Raw genomic sequence first — 20072 nt, 5'->3', positions numbered from 1 at the left:
CAAATTCCCAGTCCTTTAGTACAATAATTCACAATTAAATTATTCAAAGCATGTTAAGATAGCTTTATAATAAGCATTAAACACAAATAGTGCAAGCACCTTCAAAGAATCTGCTTACTTTCTGAAATTTTCTTAAGATTCAGTATTGTGAAAAAATGGATGATTGTGAAACAAAATCAAAATGCTGTGACCCGTTTTCAAACCTGGGTTGCTGCAGCCACAACGCAGAGTACTAACCACTATACGATCACGGCAATTTAAGCGAGCCTGGTAGGAGGTGAATCTACAATCATCAGATCCATAGTCAGACACGTTATCCTTTGCCCACTGTCCCAGGTGTCTTGTAGTAATTGAAGTGTCTTTCCTGTTTCTGAGCCAGTTTTCAGAGTTTTATGGTTATTGAAGTATATATAGAATCACATTTTGGAAATTGACTGTACACTATCTGCAGGGATTGTTTCCCAAAAACGTTTTAGGTACAATAATCCTTGTGACTGCTAAAAGATCTTTCAAAAATTTAATGAACTTACTCAGACAGAGCCCAATCATTCTTCTTTCCTGAATTCCAGAATTTATGTCAAATTCCTAGTCCTTTAGTAAAATAATTCAGAATTAAATTATTCAAAGCATGTTAAGATAGCTTTATATTAAGCATTAAACACAAATAGTGCAAGCACCTTCAAAGAATCTGCTTATTTTCTGAAATTTTCTCAAGATTCAGTATTGTGAAAAAATGGATGATAGAGAAACAAAATCAAAATGCGGTGACCCGGATTCGAACCGGGGTTACTGCGGCCACAACGCAGAGTACTAACCTCTATACAATCATGACAATTTAAGTGAGCTAGGTAGGAGACTAACCTACAATTTTCTGATCCGTAGTCAGACGCGTTATCCATCGCGCCACTGGCCGAGGTGCCCTGTAGTAATTGAAGTGACCCACTTTCGAACCGTGGTTGCTGCGGCCACAATGCAGAGTACTAACCACTGTACAATCATGGAAATATAAGCGAGCCAGGTAAGAATTGAACCAACAATCTTCTGATCCGTAGTCAGACGCGTTATCCATTGCGCCACCGGCCCAGTTGTCTTGGAGTAATTGAAGTGTCTTTCCTGTTTTTGAGCCTGTTTTCAGAGTTTTATGGTTATTGAAGTATATACAGAATCACATTTTGGAAATTGACTGTACACTCTCTGCAGGGATTGTTTCCCAAAAATGTTTTAGGTACAATAATCCTTGTGACTGCTAAAAGATCTTTCAAAAATGTAATGAACTTACTCAGACAGAGCCCAAACATTCTTCTTTCCTGAATTCCAGAATTTATGTCAAATTCCCAGTCCTTTATTAAAATAATTCACAATTAAATTATTCAAAGCATGTTAAGATAGCTTTATAATAAGCATTAAACACAAATAGTGCAAGCACCTTCAAAGAATCTGCTTACTTTCTGAAATTTTCTTAAGTTTCAGTATTGTGAAAAAATGGATGATTGTGAAACAAAATCAAAATGCCGTGACCTGTTTTCGAACCGGGGTTGCTGCGGCCACAACGCAGAGTACTAACCACTATGCGAACAAGACAATATAAGCGAGCCAGGTAGGAGTCGAACCTACAATCTTCTGATCCGTAGTCAGACGCGTTATCCATTGCGCCACTGGCCCACGTGTTTTGTAGTAATTGAAGTGTCTTTCCTGTTTTTGAGCCTTTTTTCAGAGTTTTATGGTTATTGAAGTATATACAGAATCACATTTTGGAAATTGACTGTACACTATCTGCAGTGATTGTTTCCCAAATACGTTTTAGGTAAAATAATAATTGTGACTGCTAAAAGATATTTCAAAAATGTGATGAACTTACTCAGAAGGAAGCCCAAACATTCTTATTTCCTGAATTCTAGAATTTATGTCAAATTCACAGTACTTTAGTACAATAATTCACAATTAAATTATTCAAAGCATGTTAAGATAGCTTAATAATAAGCATTAAACACAAATAGTGCAAGCACCTTCAAAGAATCTGCTTATTTTCTGAAATTTTCTCAAGATTCAGTATTGTGAAAAAATGGATGATAGAGAAACAAAATCAAAATGCGGTGACCCGGGGTTACTGCGGCCACAACGCAGAGTACTAAACTCTATACAATCATGACAATTTAAGTGAGCTAGGTAGGAGTCTAACCTACAATTTTCTGATCCGTAGTCAGACGCGTTATCCATTGCGCCACTGGCCCAGGTGCCCTGTAGTAATTGAAATGACCCACTTTCAAACCGTGGTTGCTGCGGCCACAATGCAGAGTACTAACCACTGTACAATCATGGAAATATAAGCGAGCCAGGTAAGAATTGAACCAACAATCTTCTGATCCGTAGTCAGACGCGTTATCCATTGCGCCACCGGCCCAGTTGTCTTGGAGTAATTGAAGTGTCTTTCCTGTTTTTGAGCCTGTTTTCAGAGTTTTATGGTTATTGAAGTATATACAGAATCACATTTTGGAAATTGACTGTACACTCTCTGCAGGGATTGTTTCCCAAAAATGTTTTAGGTACAATAATCCTTGTGACTGCTAAAAGATCTTTCAAAAATGTAATGAACTTACTCAGACAGAGCCCAAACATTCTTCTTTCCTGAATTCCAGAATTTATGTCAAATTCCCAGTCCTTTATTAAAATAATTCACAATTAAATTATTCAAAGCATGTTAAGATAGCTTTATAATAAGCATTAAACACAAATAGTGCAAGCACCTTCAAAGAATCTGCTTACTTTCTGAAATTTTCTTAAGTTTCAGTATTGTGAAAAAATGGATGATTGTGAAACAAAATCAAAATGCCGTGACCTGTTTTCGAACCGGGGTTGCTGCGGCCACAACGCAGAGTACTAACCACTATGCGAACAAGACAATATAAGCGAGCCAGGTAGGAGTCGAACCTACAATCTTCTGATCCGTAGTCAGACGCGTTATCCATTGCGCCACTGGCCCACGTGTTTTGTAGTAATTGAAGTGTCTTTCCTGTTTTTGAGCCTTTTTTCAGAGTTTTATGGTTATTGAAGTATATACAGAATCACATTTTGGAAATTGACTGTACACTATCTGCAGTGATTGTTTCCCAAAAACGTTTTAGGTAAAATAATAATTGTGACTGCTAAAAGATATTTCAAAAATGTGATGAACTTACTCAGAAGGAAGCCCAAACATTCTTATTTCCTGAATTCTAGAATTTATGTCAAATTCACAGTACTTTAGTACAATAATTCACAATTAAATTATTCAAAGCATGTTAAGATAGCTTAATAATAAGCATTAAACACAAATAGTGCAAGCACCTTCAAAGAATCTGCTTATTTTCTGAAATTTTCTCAAGATTCAGTATTGTGAAAAAATGGATGATAGAGAAACAAAATCAAAATGCGGTGACCCGGATTCAAACCGGGGTTACTGCGGCCACAACGCAGAGTACTAACCTCTATACAATCATGACAATTTAAGTGAGCTAGGTAGGAGTCTAACCTACAATTTTCTGATCCGTAGTCAGACGCGTTATCCATTGCGCCACTGGCCCAGGTGCCCTGTAGTAATTGAAGTGACCCACTTTCGAACCGTGGTTGCTGCGGCCACAATGCAGAGTACTAACCACTGTACAATCATGGAAATATAAGCGAGCCAGGTAAGAATTGAACCAACAATCTTCTGATCCGTAGTCAGACGCGTTATCCATTGCGCCACCGGCCCAGTTGTCTTGGAGTAATTGAAGTGTCTTTCCTGTTTTTGAGCCTGTTTTCAGAGTTTTATGGTTATTGAAGTATATACAGAATCACATTTTGGAAATTGACTGTACACTCTCTGCAGGGATTGTTTCCCAAAAATGTTTTAGGTACAATAATCCTTGTGACTGCTAAAAGATCTTTCAAAAATGTAATGAACTTACTCAGACAGAGCCCAAACATTCTTCTTTCCTGAATTCCAGAATTTATGTCAAATTCCCAGTCCTTTATTAAAATAATTCACAATTAAATTATTCAAAGCATGTTAAGATAGCTTTATAATAAGCATTAAACACAAATAGTGCAAGCACCTTCAAAGAATCTGCTTACTTTCTGAAATTTTCTTAAGTTTCAGTATTGTGAAAAAATGGATGATTGTGAAACAAAATCAAAATGCCGTGACCTGTTTTCGAACCGGGGTTGCTGCGGCCACAACGCAGAGTACTAACCACTATGCGAACAAGACAATATAAGCGAGCGAGGTAGGAGTCGAACCTACAATCTTCTGATCCGTAGTCAGACGCGTTATCCATTGCGCCACTGGCCCACGTGTTTTGTAGTAATTGAAGTGTCTTTCCTGTTTTTGAGCCTTTTTTCAGAGTTTTATGGTTATTGAAGTATATACAGAATCACATTTTGGAAATTGACTGTACACTATCTGCAGTGATTGTTTCCCAAAAACGTTTTAGGTAAAATAATAATTGTGACTGCTAAAAGATATTTCAAAAATGTGATGAACTTACTCAGAAGGAAGCCCAAACATTCTTCTTTCCTGAATTCTAGAATTTATGTCAAATTCACAGTACTTTAGTACAATAATTCACAATTAAATTATTCAAAGCATGTTAAGATAGCTTTATAATAAGCATTAAACACAAATAGTGCAAGCACCTTCAAAGAATCTGCTTACTTTCTGAAATTTTCTTAAGATTCAGTATTGTGAAAAAATGGATGATTGAGAAACAAAATCAAAATGCCGTGACCCGGATTCGAACCGGGGTTGCTGCGGCCACAACGCAGAGTACTAACCACTATATGATCACGGCAATTTAAGCGAGCCAGGTAGGAGTAGAACCTACAATCTACAGATCCATAGTCAGAGAGGTTATCCATTGCCCACTGTCCCGGGTGTCTTGTAGTAATTGAAGTGTCTTTCCTGTTTTTGAGCCTGTTTTCAGAATTTTATGGTTATTGAAGTATATACAGAATCACATTTTGGAAATTGACTGTACACTATCTGCAGGGATTGTTTCCCAAAAACGTTTTAGGTAAAATAATCCTTGTGACTGCTAAAAGATCTTTAAAAAATGTGATGAACTTACTCTGACAGAGCCCAAACATTCTTCTTTCCTGAATTCTAGAATATATGTCAAATTCCCAGTCCTTTAGTACAATAATTCACAATTAAATTATTCAAAGCATGTTAAGATAGCTTTATATTAAGCATTAAACACAAATAGTGCAAGCACCTTCAAAGAATCTGCTTACTTTCTGAAATTTTCTTAAGATTCAGTATTGTGGAAAAATGCATGATTGTGAAACAAAATTAAAATGCTGTGACCTGTTTTCGAACCGGGGTTGTTGCGGCCACAACGCAGAGTACTAACCACTTTATGATCACTGAAATTTAAGCGAGCAAGGTAGGAGTTGAACCTACAAACTTATGATCCGTAGTCAGACACGTTATCCATTGCGCCACTGGCCCAGGTGCCCTGTAGTAATTGAAGTGTCTTTCCTGTTTTTGAGCCAGTTTTGGAGTTTTATGGTTATTGAAGTATATACAGAATCACATTATGGAAATTGACTGTCCACTATCTGCAGGGATTGTTTCCCAAAAACGTTTTAGATACAATAATCCTTGTGACTGCTAAAAGATCTTTCAAAAATGTAATGAACTTACTCAGACAGAGCCCAAACATTCTTCTTTCCTGAATTCCAGAATTTATGTCAAATTCCCAGTCCTTTAGTACAATAATTCACAATTAAATTATTCAAAGCATGTTAAGATAGCTTTATAATAAGCATTAAACACAAATAGTGCAAGCACCTTCAAAGAATCTGCTTACTTTCTGAAATTTTCTTAAGATTCAGTATTGTGAAAAAATGGATGATTGAGAAACAAAATCAAAATGCCGTGACCCGGATTCGAACCGGGGTTGCTGCGGCCACAACGCAGAGAACTAACCACTATACGATCATGGCAATTTAAGCGAGCCAGGTAGGAGTCGAACCTACAATTTACAGATCCATAGTCAGACACGTTATCCATTGCCCACTGTCCCCGGTGTCTTGTAGTAATTGAAGTGTCTTTCCTGTTTTTGAGCCTGTTTTCAGAATTTTATGGTTATTGAAGTATATACAGAATCACATTTTGGAAATTGACTCTACACTATCTGCAGGGATTGTTTCCCAAAAACGTTTTAGGTAAAATAATCCTTGTGACTGCTAAAAGATCTTTAAAAAATGTGATGAACTTACTCAGACAGAGCCCAAACATTCTTCTTTCCTGAATTCCAGAATTAATGTCAAATTCCCAGTCCTTTAGTACAATAATTCACAATTAAATTATTCAAAGCATGTTAAGATAGCTTTATAATAAGCATTAAACACAAATAGTGCAAGCACCTTCAAAGAATCTGCTTACTTTCTGAAATTTTCTTAAGATTCAGTATTGTGAAAAAATGGATGATTGTGAAACAAAATCAAAATGCTGTGACCCGTTTTCGAACCTGGGTTGCTGCAGCCACAACGCAGAGTACTAACCACTATACGATCACGGCAATTTAAGCGAGCCTGGTAGGAGGTGAATCTACAATCATCAGATCCATAGTCAGACACGTTATCCTTTGCCCACTGTCCCAGGTGTCTTGTAGTAATTGAAGTGTCTTTCCTGTTTCTGAGCCAGTTTTCAGAGTTTTATGGTTATTGAAGTATATATAGAATCACATTTTGGAAATTGACTGTACACTATCTGCAGGGATTGTTTCCCAAAAACGTTTTAGGTACAATAATCCTTGTGACTCCTAAAAGATCTTTCAAAAATTTAATGAACTTACTCAGACAGAGCCGAATCATTCTTCTTTCCTGAATTCCAGAATTTATGTCAAATTCCTAGTCCTTTAGTAAAATAATTCACAATTAAATTATTCAAAGCATGTTAAGATAGCTTTATATTAAGCATTAAACACAAATAGTGCAAGCACCTTCAAAGAATCTGCTTACTTTCTGAAATTTTCTTAAGATTCAGTATTGTGAAAAAATGCATGATTGTGAAACAAAATTAAAATGCTGTGACCTGTTTTCGAACCGGGGTTGCTGCGGCCACAACGCAGAGTACTAACCACTATACGATCATGGAAATATAAGCGAGCCAGGTAGAAGTTGAACCTACAAACTTATGATCCATAGTCAGACACATTATCCATTGCGCCACTGGCCCAGGTGCCCTGTAATAATTGAAGTGTCGTTCCTGTTTTTGAGACTGTTTTAGAGTTTTATGGTTATTGAAGTATATACAGAATCACATTTTGGAAATTGACTGTACACTATCTGCAGTGATTGTTTCCCAAAAACGTTTTAGGTACAATAATCCTTGTGAATGCTAAAAGATCTTTCAAAAATGTAATGAACTTACTCAGACAGAGCCCAAACATTCTTCTTTCCTGAATTCCAGAATTTAAGTCAAATTCCCAGTCCTTTAGTACAATAATTCACAATTAAATTATTCAAAGCATGTTAAGATAGCTGAATAATAAGCATTAAACACAAATAGTGCAAGCACCTTCAAAGAATCTGCTTATTTTCTGAAATTTTCTCAAGATTCAGTATTGTGAAAAAATGGATGATAGAGAAACAAAATCAAAATGCGGTGACCCGGATTCGAACCGGGGTTACTGCGGCCACAACGCAGAGTACTAACCTCTATACAATCATGACAATTTAAGTGAGCTAGGTAGGAGTCTATCCTACAATTTTCTGATCCGTAGTCAGACGCGTTATCCATTGCGCCACTGGCCCAGGTGCCCTGTAGTAATTGAAGTGACCCACTTTCGAACCGTGGTTGCTGCGGCCACAATGCAGAGTACTAACCACTGTACAATCATGGAAATATAAGCGAGCCAGGTAAGAATTGAACCAACAATCTTCTGATCCGTAGTCAGACGCGTTATCCATTGCGCCACCGGCCCAGTTGTCTTGGAGTAATTGAAGTGTCTTTCCTGTTTTTGAGCCTGTTTCAGAGTTTTATGGTTATTGAAGTATATACAGAATCACATTTTGGAAATTGACTGTACACTCTCTGCAGGGATTGTTTCCCAAAAATGTTTTAGGTACAATAATCCTTGTGACTGCTAAAAGATCTTTCAAAAATGTAATGAACTTACTCAGACAGAGCCCAAACATTCTTCTTTCCTGAATTAGAGAAATTATGTCAAATTCCCAGTCCTTTATTAAAATAATTCACAATTAAATTATTCAAAGCATGTTAAGATAGCTTTATAATAAGCATTAAACACAAATAGTGCAAGCACCTTCAAAGAATCTGCTTACTTTCTGAAATTTTCTTAAGATTCAGTATTGTGAAAAAATGGATGATTGAGAAACAAAATCAAAATGCCGTGACCTGTTTTCAAACCGGGGTTGCTGCAGCCACAACGCAGAGTACTAACCGCTATACGATCAAGGAAATATAAGCGAGCCAGGTAGGAGTCGAACCTACAATCTTCTGATCCGTAGTCAGATGCGTTACCCATTGCGCCACTGGCCCACATGTTTTGTAGTAATTGAAGTGTCTTTCCTGTTTTTGAGCCTATTTTCAGAGTTTTATGGTTATTGAAGTGTATACAGAATCACATTTTGGAAATTGACTGTACACTATCTGCAGGGATTGTTTCCCAAAAACGTTTTAGGTAAAATAATAATTGTGACTGCTAAAAGATATTTCAAAAATGTGATGAACTCACTCAGAAGGAAGCCCAAACATTCTTCTTTCCTGAATTCTAGAATTTATGTCAAAAATTCCAAGTACTTTAGTACAATAATTCACAATTAAATTATTCAAAGCATGTTAAGATAGCTTTATAATAAGCATTAAACACAAATAGTGCAAGCACCTTCAAAGAATCTGCTTACTTTCTGAAATTTTCTTAAGATTCAGTATTGTGAAAAAATGGATGATTGAGAAACAAAATCAAAATGCTGTGACCCGGATTCGAACCGGGGTTGCTGCGGCCACAACGCAGAGTACTAACCACTATACGATCATGGCAATGTAAGCGAGCCAGGTAGGAGTCGAACCTACAAACTTATGATCCATAGTCAGACACGTTATACATTGCGCCACTGGCCCAGGTGCCCTGTAGTAATTAAAGTGTCTTTCCTGTTTTTGAGCCTGTTTTAAAGTTTTATGGTTATTGAAGTATATACAGAATCACATTTTGGAAATTGACTGTACACTATCTGCAGGGATTGATTCCCAAAAACGTTTTAGGTACAATAATCCTTGTGACCGCTAAAAGATCTTTCAAAAATGTAATGAACTTACTCAGACAGAGCACAAACATTCTTCTTTCCTGAATTCCAGAATTTATGTCAAATTCCCAGTCCTTTAGTAAAATAATTCACAATTAAATTATTCAAAGCATGTTAAGATAGCTTTATAATAAGCATTAAACACAAATAGGGCAAGCACCTTCAAAGAATCTGCTTACTTTCTGAAATTTTCTTAAGATTGAGTTTTGTGAAAAAATGGATGATTGAGAAACAAAATCAAAATGCCGTGACCTGTTTTCGAACCGGGGTTGCTACGGCCACAATGCAGAGTACTAACCACTATGTGATCAAGGCAATATAAGCGAGCCAGGTAGGTGTCGAACCTACAATCTTCTGATCCGTAGTCAGACGCGTTATCCATTGCACCACTGGCCCACGTGTTTTGTAGTAATTGAAGTGTCTTTCCTGTTTTTGAGCCTATTTTCAGAGTTTTATGGTTATTGAAGTATATACAGAATCACATTTTGGAAATTGACTGTACACTATCTGCAGGGATTGTTTCCCAAAAACGATTTAGGTAAAATAATAATTGTGACTGCTAAAAGATATTTCAAAAATGTGATGAACTTACTCAGAAGGAAGCCCAAACATTCTTCTTTCCTGAATTCTAGAATTTATGTCAAATTCCCAGTACTTTAGTACAATAATTCACAATTAAATTATTCAAAGCATGTTAAGATAGCTTTATAATAAGCATTAAACACAAATAGTGCAAGCACCTTCAAAGAATCTGCTTACTTTCTGAAATTTTCTTAAGATTCAGTATTGTGAAAAAATGGATGATTGAGAAACAAAATCAAAATGCCGTGACCCGGATTCGAACCGGGGTTGCTGCGGCCACAACGCAGAGTACTAACCACTATACGATCACGGCAATTTAAGCGAGCCAGGTAAGAGTCGAAACTACAATCTACAGTTCCATAGTCAGACACGATATCCATTGCCCACTGTCCCGGGTGTCTTGTAGTAATTGAAGTGTCTTTCCAGTTTTTGAGCCAGTTTTGGAGTTTTATGGTTATTGAAGTATATACAGAATCACATTTTGGAAATTGAATGTACACTATCTGCAGGGATTGTTTCCCAAAAAGGTTTTAGGTACAATAATCCTTGTGACTGCTAAAAGATCTTTCAAAAATGTAATGAACTTACTCAGACAGCCCAAACATTCTTCTTTCCTGAATTCCAGAATTTATGTCAAATTCCCAGTCCTTTAGTACAATAATTCACAATTAAATTATTCAAAGCATGTTAAGAAAGCTTTATAATAAGAATTAAAAACAAATAGTGCAAGCACCTTCAAAGAATATTCTTACTTTCTGAAATTTTCTTAAGATTCAGTATTGTGAAAAAATGGATGATTGAGAAACAAAATCATAATGCCGTGACCCGGATTCGAACCGGGGTTGCTGCGGCCACAACGCAGAGTACTAACCACTATACGATCATGCCAATTTAAGTGAGCTAGGTAGGAGTCTAACCTACAATCTTCTGATCTATAGTCAGACACGTTATCCATTGCCCACTGTCCCAGGTGTCTTGTAGCAATTGAAGAGTCTTTCCTGTTTTTGAGCCTGTTTTAAAGTTTTATGGTTATTGAAGTATATACAGAATCACATTTTGGAAATTGACTGTACACTATCTGCAGGGATTGTTTCCCAAAAATGTTTTAGGTACAATAATCCTTGTGACTGCTAAAGATCTTTAAAAAATGTAATGAACTTACTCAGACAGAGCCCAAACATTCTTCTTTCCTGAATTCTAGAATTTATGTCAAATTCCTAGTCCTTTAGTAAAATAATTCACAATTAAATTATTCAAAGCATGTTAAGATAGCTTTATAATAAGCATTAAACACAAATAGTGCAAGCACCTTCAAAGAATCTGCTTACTTTCTGAAATTTTCTTAAGATTCAGTATTGTGAAAAAATGGATGATTGAGAAACAAAATCAAAATGCCGTGAGCCGGATTCGAACCGGGGTTGCTGCGGCCACAACGCAGAGTACTAACCTCTATACGATCATGACAATTTAAGTGAGCTAGGTAGGAGTCGAACCTACAATCTTCTGATCTATAATCAGACGCGTTATCCATTGCCCACTGTCCCAGGTTTCTTGTAGCAATTGTAGAGTCTTTCCTGTTTTTGAGCCTGTTTTAAAGTTTTATGGTTATTGAAGTATATACAGAATCACATTTTGGAAATTGACTGTACACTATCTGCAGGGATTGTTTCCCAAAAATGTTTTAGGTACAATAATCCTTGTGACTGCTGAAAGATCTTTAAAAAATTTAATGAACTTACTCAGACAGAGCCCAAACAATCTTCTTTCCTGAATTCTAGAATTTATGTCAAATTCCTAGTCCTTTAGTAAAATAATTCACAATTAAATTATTCAAAGCATGTTAAGATAGCTTTATAATAAGCATTAAACACAAATAATGCAAGCACCTTCAAAGAATCTGCTTACTTTCTGAAATTTTCTTAAGATTCAGTATTGTGAAAAAATGGATGATTGAGAAACAAAATCAAAATGCCGTGACCCGGATTCGAACCGGGGTTGCTGCGGCCACAACGCAGAGTACTAACCACTATATGATCACGGCAATTTAAGTGAGCCAGGTAGGAGTAGAACCTACAATCTACAGATCCATAGTCAGACACGTTATCCAATGCCCACTGTCCCGGGTGTCTTGTAGTAATTGAAGTGTCTTTCCTGTTTTTGAGCCTGTTTTCAGAATTTTATGGTTATTGAAGTATATACAGAATCACATTTTGGAAATTGACTGTACACTATCTGCAGGGATTGTTTCCCAAAAACGTTTTAGGTAAAATAATCCTTGTGACTGCTAAAAGATCTTTAAAAAATGTGATGAACTTACTCTGACAGAGCCCAAACATTCTTCTTTTCTGAATTCTAGAATTTATGTCAAATTCCAAGTACTTTAGTACAATAATTCACAATTAAATTATTCAAAGCATGTTAAGATAGCTTTATAATAAGCATTAAACACAAATAGTGCAAGCACCTTCAAAGAATCTGCTTACTTTCTGAAATTTTCTTAAGATTCAGTATTGTGAAAAAATGGATGATTGAGAAACAAAATCAAAATGCCGTGACCCGGATTCGAACCAGGGTTGCTGCAGCCACAACGCAGAGTACTAACCACTATACGATCACGGCAATTTAAGCGAGCCAGGTAGGAGTCGAACCTACAAACTTATGATGCATAGTCAGACACGTTATCCATTGCGCCACTGGCCCATGTGTTTTGTAGTAATTGAAGTGTCTTTCCTGTTTTTGAGCCTTTTTTCAGAGTTTTATGGTTATTGAAGTATATACAGAATCACATTTTGGAAATTGACTGTACACTATCTGCAGGGATTGTTTCCCAAAAACGTTTTAGGTAAAATAATCCTTGTGACTGCTAAAAGATCTTTAAAAAATGTGATGAACTTACTCTGACAGAGCCCAAACATTCTTCTTTCCTGAATTCTAGAATTTATGTCAAATTCCCAGTACTTTAGTACAATAATTCACAATTAAATTATTCAAAGCATGTTAAGATAGCTTTATAATAAGCATTAAACACAAATAGTGCAAGCACCTACAAAGAATCTGCTTACTTTCTGAAATTTTCTTAAAATTCAGTATTGTGAAAAAATGGATGGTTGAGAAACAAAATCAAAATGCCGTGACCTGTTTTCGAACCGGGGTTTCTGCGGCCACAATGCAGAGTACTAACCACTATGTGATCAAGGCAATATAAGCGAGCCAGGTAGGAGTCGAACCTACAATCTTCTGATCCGTAGTCAGACGCGTTATCCATTGCACCACTGGCCCACGTGCTTTGCAATAATTGAAGTGTCTTTCCTGTTTTTGAGCCTATTTTCAGAGTATTATGGTTATTGAAGTATATACAGAATCACATTTTGGAAATTGACTGTACACTATCTGCAGGGATTGTTTCCCTAAAATGTTTTAGGTAAAATAATCCTTGTGACTGCTAAAAGATCTTTAAAAAATGTGATGAACTTACTCAGACAGAGCCCAAACATTCTTCTTTACTGAATTCCAGAATTTATGTCAAATTCCCAGTCCTTTAGTACAATAATTCACAATTAAATTATTCAAAGCATGTTAAGAAAGCTTTATAATAAGCATTAAAAACAAATAGTGCAAGCACCTTCAAAGAATCTTCTTACTTTCTGAAATTTTCTTAAGATTCAGTATTGTGAAAAAATGGATGATTGAGAACCAAAATCATAATGCCGAGACCCATTTTCGAACCGTGGTTGCTGCGGCCACAACGCAGAGTACTAACCACTGTACAATCATGGAAATATAAGCGAGCCAGGTAGGAATTGAGCCAACAATCTTCTGATCCGTAGTCAGACGCGTTATCCATTGCGCCACCGGCCCAGTTGCCTTGTGGTAATTGAAGTGTCTTTCCTGTTTTTGAGCCTGTTTTCAGAGTTTTATGGTTATTGAAGTATATACAGAATCACATTTTGGAAATTGACTGTACACTATCTGCAGGGATTGTTTCCCAAAAATGTTTTAGGTACAATAATCCTTATGACTGCTAAAAGATCTTTCAAAACTGTAATGAACTTACTCAGACAGAGCCCAAACATTCTTCTTTCCTGAATTCCAGAATTTATGTCAAATTCCCAGTCCTTTATTAAAATAATTCACAATTAAATTATTCAAAGCATGTTAAGATAGCTTTATAATAAGCATTAAACACAAATAGTGCAAGCACCTTCAAAGAATCTGCTTACTTTCTGAAATTTTCTTAAGATTCAGTATTGTGAAAAAATGGATGATTGAGAAACAAAATCAAAATGCCGTGACCTGTTTTCGAACCGGGGTTGCTGCGGCCACAACTCAGAGTACTAACCACTATACGATCAACGCAATATAAGCGAGCAAGGTAGGAGTCGAACCTACAATCTTCTGATCCGTAGTCAGACGCGTTATCCATTGCGCCACTGGCCCAAGTGATTTGTAGAAATTGAAGTGTCTTTCCTGTTTTTGAGCCTATTTTCAGAGTTTTATGGTTATTGAAGTGTATACAGAATCACATTTTGGAAATTGACTGTACACTATCTGCAGGGATTGTTTCCCAAAAACGTTTTAGGTAAAATAATAATTGTGACTGCTAAAAGATATTTCAAAAATGTGATGAACTCACTCAGAAGGAAGCCCAAACATTCTTCTTTCCTGAATTCTAGAATTTATGTCAAAAATTCCAAGTACTTTAGTACAATAATTCACAATTAAATTATTCAAAGCATGTTAAGATAGCTTTATAATAAGCATTAAACACAAATAGTGCAAGCACCTTCAAAGAATCTGCTTACTTTCTGAAATTTTCTTAAGATTCAGTATTGTGAAAAAATGGATGATTGAGAAACAAAATCAAAATGCCGTGACCCGGATTCGAACCAGGGTTGCTGCGGCCACAACGCAGAGCACTAACCACTATACGATCACGGCAATGTAAGCGAGCCAGGTAGGAGTCGAACCTACAAACTTATGATCCATAGTCAGACACATTATACATTGCGCCACTGGCCCAGGTGCCCTGTAGTAATTGAAGTGTCTTTCCTGTTTTTGAGCCTGTTTTAAAGTTTTATGGTTATTGAAGTATATACAGAATCACATTTTGGAAATTGACTGTACACTATCTGCAGGGATTGATTCCCAAAAACGTTTTAGGTACAATAATCCTTGTGACTGCTAAAAGATCTTTCAAAAATGTAATGAACTTACTCAGACAGAGCACAAACATTCTTCTTTCCTGAATTCCAGAATTTATGTCAAATTCCCAGTCCTTTAGTAAAATAATTCACAATTAAATTATTCAAAGCATGTTAAGATAGCTTTATAATAAGCATTAAACACAAATAGGGCAAGCACCTTCAAAGAATCTGCTTACTTTCTGAAATTTTCTTAAGATTGAGTTTTGTGAAAAAATGGATGATTGAGAAACAAAATCAAAATGCCGTGACCTGTTTTCGAACCGGGGTTGCTACGGCCACAATGTAGAGTACTAACCACTATGCGATGAAGGCAATATAAGCGAGCCAGGTAGGTGTCGAACCTACAATCTTCTGATCCGTAGTCAGACTCGTTATCCATTGCACCACTGGCCCACGTGTTTTGTAGTAATTGAAGTGTCTTTCCTGTTTTTGAGCCTATTTTCAGAGTTTTATGGTTATTGAAGTATATACAGAATCACATTTTGGAAATTGACTGTACACTATCTGCAGGGATTGTTTCCCAAAAACGATTTAGGTAAAATAATAATTGTGACTGCTAAAAGATATTTCAAAAATGTGATGAACTTACTCAGAAGGAAGCCCAAACATTCTTCTTTCCTGAATTCTAGAATTTATGTCAAATTCCCAGTACTTTAGTACAATAATTCACAATAAAATTATTCAAAGCATGTTAAGATAGCTTTATAATAAGCATTAAACACAAATAGTGCAAGCACCTTCAAAGAATCTGCTTACTTTCTGAAATTTTCTTAAGATTCAGTATTGTGAAAAAATGGATGATTGAGAAACAAAATCAAAATGCCGTGAGCCGGATTCGAACCGGGGTTGCTGCGGCCACAACGCAGAGTACTAACCTCTATACGATCATGACAATTTAAGTGAGCTAGGTAGGAGTCGAACCTACAATCTTCTGATCTATAATCAGACGCGTTATCCATTGCCCACTGTCCCAGGTTTCTTGTAGCAATTGTAGAGTCTTTCCTGTTTTTGAGCCTGTTTTAAAGTTTTATGGTTATTGAAGTATATACAGAATCACATTTTGGAAATTGACTGTACACTATCTGCAGGGATTGTTTCCCAAAAATGTTTTAGGTACAATAATCCTTGTGACTGCTGAAAGATCTTTAAAAAATTTAATGAACTTACTCAGACAGAGCCCAAACAATCTTCTTTCCTGAATTCTAGAATTTATGTCAAATTCCTAGTCCTTTAGTAAAATAATTCACAATTAAATTATTCAAAGCATGTTAAGATAGCTTTATAATAAGCATTAAACACAAATAATGCAAGCACCTTCAAAGAATCTGCTTACTTTCTGAAATTTTCTTAAGATTCAGTATTGTGAAAAAATGGATGATTGAGAAACAAAATCAAAATGCCGTGACCCGGATTCGAACCGGGGTTGCTGCGGCCACAACGCAGAGTACTAACCACTATATGATCACGGCAATTTAAGTGAGCCAGGTAGGAGTAGAACCTACAATCTACAGATCCATAGTCAGACACGTTATCCAATGCCCACTGTCCCGGGTGTCTTGTAGTAATTGAAGTGTCTTTCCTGTTTTTGAGCCTGTTTTCAGAATTTTATGGTTATTGAAGTATATACAGAATCACATTTTGGAAATTGACTGTACACTATCTGCAGGGATTGTTTCCCAAAAACGTTTTAGGTAAAATAATCCTTGTGACTGCTAAAAGATCTTTAAAAAATGTGATGAACTTACTCTGACAGAGCCCAAACATTCTTCTTTTCTGAATTCTAGAATTTATGTCAAATTCCAAGTACTTTAGTACAATAATTCACAATTAAATTATTCAAAGCATGTTAAGATAGCTTTATAATAAGCATTAAACACAAATAGTGCAAGCACCTTCAAAGAATCTGCTTACTTTCTGAAATTTTCTTAAGATTCAGTATTGTGAAAAAATGGATGATTGAGAAACAAAATCAAAATGCCGTGACCCGGATTCGAACCAGGGTTGCTGCAGCCACAACGCAGAGTACTAACCACTATACGATCACGGCAATTTAAGCGAGCCAGGTAGGAGTCGAACCTACAAACTTATGATGCATAGTTAGACACGTTATCCATTGCGCCACTGGCCCATGTGTTTTGTAGTAATTGAAGTGTCTTTCCTGTTTTTGAGCCTTTTTTCAGAGTTTTATGGTTATTGAAGTATATACAGAATCACATTTTGGAAATTGACTGTACACTATCTGCAGGGATTGTTTCCCAAAAACGTTTTAGGTAAAATAATCCTTGTGACTGCTAAAAGATCTTTAAAAAATGTGATGAACTTACTCTGACAGAGCCCAAACATTCTTCTTTCCTGAATTCTAGAATTTATGTCAAATTCCCAGTACTTTAGTACAATAATTCACAATTAAATTATTCAAAGCATGTTAAGATAGCTTTATAATAAGCATTAAACACAAATAGTGCAAGCACCTACAAAGAATCTGCTTACTTTCTGAAATTTTCTTAAAATTCAGTATTGTGAAAAAATGGATGGTTGAGAAACAAAATCAAAATGCCGTGACCTGTTTTCGAACCGGGGTTTCTGCGGCCACAATGCAGAGTACTAACCACTATGTGATCAAGGCAATATAAGCGAGCCAGGTAGGAGTCGAACCTACAATCTTCTGATCCGTAGTCAGACGCGTTATCCATTGCGCCACTGGCCCACGTGCTTTGCAATAATTGAAGTGTCTTTCCTGTTTTTGAGCCTATTTTCAGAGTATTATGGTTATTGAAGTATATACAGAATCACATTTTGGAAATTGACTGTACACTATCTGCAGGGATTGTTTCCCTAAAATGTTTTAGGTAAAATAATCCTTGTGACTGCTAAAAGATCTTTAAAAAATGTGATGAACTTACTCAGACAGAGCCCAAACATTCTTCTTTACTGAATTCCAGAATTTATGTCAAATTCCCAGTCCTTTAGTACAATAATTCACAATTAAATTATTCAAAGCATGTTAAGAAAGCTTTATAATAAGCATTAAAAACAAATAGTGCAAGCACCTTCAAAGAATCTTCTTACTTTCTGAAATTTTCTTAAGATTCAGTATTGTGAAAAAATGGATGATTGAGAACCAAAATCATAATGCCGAGACCCATTTTCGAACCGTGGTTGCTGCGGCCACAACGCAGAGTACTAACCACTGTACAATCATGGAAATATAAGCGAGCCAGGTAGGAATTGAGCCAACAATCTTCTGATCCGTAGTCAGACGCGTTATCCATTGCGCCACCGGCCCAGTTGCCTTGTGGTAATTGAAGTGTCTTTCCTGTTTTTGAGCCTGTTTTCAGAGTTTTATGGTTATTGAAGTATATACAGAATCACATTTTGGAAATTGACTGTACACTATCTGCAGGGATTGTTTCCCAAAAATGTTTTAGGTACAATAATCCTTATGACTGCTAAAAGATCTTTCAAAACTGTAATGAACTTACTCAGACAGAGCCCAAACATTCTTCTTTCCTGAATTCCAGAATTTATGTCAAATTCCCAGTCCTTTATTAAAATAATTCACAATTAAATTATTCAAAGCATGTTAAGATAGCTTTATAATAAGCATTAAACACAAATAGTGCAAGCACCTTCAAAGAATCTGCTTACTTTCTGAAATTTTCTTAAGATTCAGTATTGTGAAAAAATGGATGATTGAGAAACAAAATCAAAATGCCGTGACCTGTTTTCGAACCGGGGTTGCTGCGGCCACAACTCAGAGTACTAACCACTATACGATCAACGCAATATAAGCGAGCAAGGTAGGAGTCGAACCTACAATCTTCTGATCCGTAGTCAGACGCGTTATCCATTGCGCCACTGGCCCAAGTGATTTGTAGAAATTGAAGTGTCTTTCCTGTTTTTGAGCCTATTTTCAGAGTTTTATGGTTATTGAAGTGTATACAGAATCACATTTTGGAAATTGACTGTACACTATCTGCAGGGATTGTTTCCCAAAAACGTTTTAGGTAAAATAATAATTGTGACTGCTAAAAGATATTTCAAAAATGTGATGAACTCACTCAGAAGGAAGCCCAAACATTCTTCTTTCCTGAATTCTAGAATTTATGTCAAAAATTCCAAGTACTTTAGTACAATAATTCACAATTAAATTATTCAAAGCATGTTAAGATAGCTTTATAATAAGCATTAAACACAAATAGTGCAAGCACCTTCAAAGAATCTGCTTACTTTCTGAAATTTTCTTAAGATTCAGTATTGTGAAAAAATGGATGATTGAGAAACAAAATCAAAATGCCGTGACCCGGATTCGAACCAGGGTTGCTGCGGCCACAACGCAGAGCACTAACCACTATACGATCACGGCAATGTAAGCGAGCCAGGTAGGAGTCGAACCTACAAACTTATGATCCATAGTCAGACACATTATACATTGCGCCACTGGCCCAGGTGCCCTGTAGTAATTGAAGTGTCTTTCCTGTTTTTGAGCCTGTTTTAAAGTTTTATGGTTATTGAAGTATATACAGAATCACATTTTGGAAATTGACTGTACACTATCTGCAGGGATTGATTCCCAAAAACGTTTTAGGTACAATAATCCTTGTGACTGCTAAAAGATCTTTCAAAAATGTAATGAACTTACTCAGACAGAGCACAAACATTCTTCTTTCCTGAATTCCAGAATTTATGTCAAATTCCCAGTCCTTTAGTAAAATAATTCACAATTAAATTATTCAAAGCATGTTAAGATAGCTTTATAATAAGCATTAAACACAAATAGGGCAAGCACCTTCAAAGAATCTGCTTACTTTCTGAAATTTTCTTAAGATTGAGTTTTGTGAAAAAATGGATGATTGAGAAACAAAATCAAAATGCCGTGACCTGTTTTCGAACCGGGGTTGCTACGGCCACAATGTAGAGTACTAACCACTATGCGATGAAGGCAATATAAGCGAGCCAGGTAGGTGTCGAACCTACAATCTTCTGATCCGTAGT

General features: G+C 36.2%; 12 non-coding genes across 12 annotated transcripts; all 12 read right to left on the bottom strand.

Moving 5' to 3' along the window:
* Positions 1-1589: 1589 nt before the first annotated feature.
* Positions 1590-1662, bottom strand: TRNAR-ACG (transfer RNA arginine (anticodon ACG)). Its single transcript has one exon. It is a non-coding gene; the product is annotated as a tRNA-Arg (tRNA).
* Positions 1663-2907: 1245 nt separating this feature from the next.
* Positions 2908-2980, bottom strand: TRNAR-ACG (transfer RNA arginine (anticodon ACG)). The gene has a single exon. It is a non-coding gene; the product is annotated as a tRNA-Arg (tRNA).
* Positions 2981-8454: 5474 nt separating this feature from the next.
* On the bottom strand, positions 8455-8527 carry TRNAR-ACG (transfer RNA arginine (anticodon ACG)). The gene has a single exon. It is a non-coding gene; the product is annotated as a tRNA-Arg (tRNA).
* Positions 8528-10114: 1587 nt separating this feature from the next.
* Positions 10115-10186, bottom strand: TRNAH-GUG (transfer RNA histidin (anticodon GUG)). The gene has a single exon. It is a non-coding gene; the product is annotated as a tRNA-His (tRNA).
* Positions 10187-12420: 2234 nt separating this feature from the next.
* On the bottom strand, positions 12421-12492 carry TRNAH-GUG (transfer RNA histidin (anticodon GUG)). Its single transcript has one exon. It is a non-coding gene; the product is annotated as a tRNA-His (tRNA).
* A 587-nt stretch (positions 12493-13079) lies between these two features.
* Positions 13080-13152, bottom strand: TRNAR-ACG (transfer RNA arginine (anticodon ACG)). Its single transcript has one exon. It is a non-coding gene; the product is annotated as a tRNA-Arg (tRNA).
* A 1085-nt stretch (positions 13153-14237) lies between these two features.
* TRNAR-ACG (transfer RNA arginine (anticodon ACG)) lies at positions 14238-14310 on the bottom strand. The gene has a single exon. It is a non-coding gene; the product is annotated as a tRNA-Arg (tRNA).
* A 429-nt stretch (positions 14311-14739) lies between these two features.
* TRNAH-GUG (transfer RNA histidin (anticodon GUG)) lies at positions 14740-14811 on the bottom strand. The gene has a single exon. It is a non-coding gene; the product is annotated as a tRNA-His (tRNA).
* A 2241-nt stretch (positions 14812-17052) lies between these two features.
* TRNAH-GUG (transfer RNA histidin (anticodon GUG)) lies at positions 17053-17124 on the bottom strand. The gene has a single exon. It is a non-coding gene; the product is annotated as a tRNA-His (tRNA).
* A 587-nt stretch (positions 17125-17711) lies between these two features.
* Positions 17712-17784, bottom strand: TRNAR-ACG (transfer RNA arginine (anticodon ACG)). The gene has a single exon. It is a non-coding gene; the product is annotated as a tRNA-Arg (tRNA).
* A 1085-nt stretch (positions 17785-18869) lies between these two features.
* Positions 18870-18942, bottom strand: TRNAR-ACG (transfer RNA arginine (anticodon ACG)). The gene has a single exon. It is a non-coding gene; the product is annotated as a tRNA-Arg (tRNA).
* A 429-nt stretch (positions 18943-19371) lies between these two features.
* On the bottom strand, positions 19372-19443 carry TRNAH-GUG (transfer RNA histidin (anticodon GUG)). The gene has a single exon. It is a non-coding gene; the product is annotated as a tRNA-His (tRNA).
* Positions 19444-20072: the final 629 nt, after the last annotated feature.

The sequence above is a fragment of the Taudactylus pleione genome, unplaced genomic scaffold, assembly GCF_031769625.1.
Source record: "Taudactylus pleione unplaced genomic scaffold, aTauple2 ptg000551l, whole genome shotgun sequence".
In the NCBI taxonomy this organism is placed as follows: Eukaryota; Metazoa; Chordata; class Amphibia; order Anura; family Myobatrachidae; genus Taudactylus; species Taudactylus pleione.
The sequence above is the reverse complement of the archived record's forward strand: the minus strand, read 5'-3'. Positions and strand labels throughout refer to the sequence as shown.